Raw genomic sequence first — 2,564 nt, 5'->3', positions numbered from 1 at the left:
TGAGTGTGTTGGAGGAATAATCAGGGACCAAGTGCTTCCAGGACCCAGGACATGGCCTGGCACAGAGTAGAAAAGGAATGAATGTTCTTGAGTGAGTGAATGAATGAATGGTCCCAGACGTGGGATCCTGGAAATGAACTTTGCCCACCTTCCTGACTTCCTCAGCTGCAGCAGCACAGAGACACACTGGGATGGAGACTTGGCTCTGGAGAACATTTGTTTCATCTAAATCCAACTCTGTGGAGCATAAGAGGATAAATAGGGTCAGGGATCTCTCCCAGGGATTGGGAGAAAGACTGTGAGAAAGTTAAGACACGGAAGATAGGCATAAAAGCACTAAGAGGTGTCTATCATGAGTCACTGGAGAAGATAAAAGAGTAAACAGAAGAGAGAAAATATTGGAAGAAACTGTGACTTAACTTCTCCAGTAATTAAAGGAACATATAAGCCTTCAGACAGAAAGGGTTAAGAGAGCACTGAACAAGATAGAGAAGGAAAAAACTCATACACAAACACATTAGGGAGACATTTAAGAGCATCACAAACAGAAAGCTTCTGTAGAGAAAAAGCAGATCATCTACAGATAAGGAGAAACAGGGTGACAATGCGATGACAATCAAGTGACACCTAGAAACTTTTGAATTTTATATACAGCTAAATATTTGTTTAAATAAGAGAGCAAAATAAAGATATCCTCAGGCATAAAGATGTATGCAGAATGTATTCTAGGAGTTACAAAAAAGTGAATCTCAGGGCTGGCCCAGTGGCATAGGGGTTAAGTGCACGCGCTCTGCTGCAGCGGCCAGCGGTTCGGATCCTGGGTGCGCACTCATGCACTGCTTATTAAGCCATGCTGTGGCGGCATCCCATATAAAGTGGAGGAAGTTGGGCACAGATGTTAGCCCAGGACCAGTCTTCCTCAGCAAAAAGAGGAGGATTGACAGATGTTAGCTCAGGGCTGATCTTCCTCACACACACACACACACACACAAAAAGTGAATCTAAGAGGCAGATATAAGATAAGAAAAATAAGATTGAAAAAGAATTTATTAAATGTTATCATTACTTGAATAAATGATGAATATATATCACAATCTGGAACTAAAATCTAGATAATGTCAACCTGATAGCAGTCAGGAGAGGCAGAGGTGGGAAGAGACCAAAAGAATAGCCAAGATATCCCACATATCTGAAAAAGAAAAATATGCTACCAAGTAGCCCTTGGACTAAAGAGAAAATCTTAAAGGAAATTATGAATTACTTAGAATTGAAAGTTAAGGAAAGCTCTGTATGTCAAAATTTGTGTACTATAGGGGCCGACCCAGTGGTGTAGTGGTTAAGTTAGCGCACTCCACTTCAGTGGGCCCAGGGTTCGCAGGTTTCTGATCCCGGGTGTGGACTACACACTGCTCATCAAGCCATGCTGTGGAGGTGTCCCACATATAAAGGGGAGGAGGATTGGCACAGATGTTAGCTCAATGACAATCTCTCTCAAGCCAAAAGAGGAAGATTGGCAACAGATGTTAGCTCAGGACCAAACTTCCTCACCAAAAAAAAAAAATTTATGTACTACAGCTACAGCAGTACCAACAGGAAAATTTATAGCTTTAAATACGTCTATCAGAAAATAAGAAAGACTGAAAACAAATGAGGTATGTATTCAAATCTAGAGAAAACCCAAATAAACAAGAAGGACATAATGAAGATTAGAAAGAAATCAATGAAATAAAGAATAATACCAAGAACAGAAAAACAATATAAATGACTAATAAAAACAAACATTTCTATTGAGGCTAGAGTCAGGCTTGCCTTAGTGTGCTAGAGTCCTCAAAGAGTAACTACTGACTTTATTCACTGGCTGTGGCCTTCATGGCACAGCCAGTCACTGGGTCAGTGACACGCATCAGATTGACCTATACAACTGTTAGGTTTCACTTATGCCCATAAATTAAGGGATGGCATTTTAACTATTTGTTTAGAAGACCTCTACTGTAGGAGTAGAATTTCTGTAAAATGCCGCGAGGTGAACTGAATTCTAGTCTTGGCACTATCTCTGATTTTCTCAGTGACTTACCCTGGTTCCATGAAATAAGGCTTGTCTTTTCCTCCTAAAAGTTTTTGGTGGCTTTGTAAAGACTTGTTTTATTCAACAAATGAATGGAGTACCTGCTATGTCACTGTTTTACACCCATGAACAACTTACACTGTAATGGGGGGAGATGGACTATAGAGATGATAAACATAGTTTCTTAATGGGAGTGAGGTTATGAAAATGAAAAAAAGAAAAACCAATAAAAAAACCAAAAATTTCTTTGAAAACATTCATAAAATAGACATCTGTTAAAAGACTAATAAAATAAACATCAAGAAAACAAGAGAGAATTTTTTAATTTATTTTTAAAATTTTAATTAATTCATTCATTAATTTCCCCAAAGCCCCAGTGCATAGCTGTGTATCCTAGTTGTAGGTCTCTCCAGCTCTTCCACAGGGACGCCGCCTCAGCGTGGCTTGATGAGTGGTGAGTAGGTCCGCACCCAGGATCCAAACCAGTGAACCCCGGGCC

The 2,564-nt window shown here is 39.9% G+C and overlaps 1 non-coding gene across 1 annotated transcript; it reads left to right on the top strand.

Moving 5' to 3' along the window:
• Positions 1-1,786: 1,786 nt before the first annotated feature.
• LOC131409188 (small nucleolar RNA SNORA3/SNORA45 family) lies at positions 1,787-1,902 on the top strand. Its single transcript, XR_009220867.1, has one exon. It is a non-coding gene; the product is annotated as a small nucleolar RNA SNORA3/SNORA45 family (small nucleolar RNA).
• Positions 1,903-2,564: the final 662 nt, after the last annotated feature.

The sequence above is a fragment of the Diceros bicornis genome, chromosome 7 (genome assembly GCF_020826845.1).
Source record: "Diceros bicornis minor isolate mBicDic1 chromosome 7, mDicBic1.mat.cur, whole genome shotgun sequence".
In the NCBI taxonomy this organism is placed as follows: domain Eukaryota; kingdom Metazoa; phylum Chordata; class Mammalia; order Perissodactyla; family Rhinocerotidae; genus Diceros; species Diceros bicornis.
The sequence above is the reverse complement of the archived record's forward strand: the minus strand, read 5'-3'. Positions and strand labels throughout refer to the sequence as shown.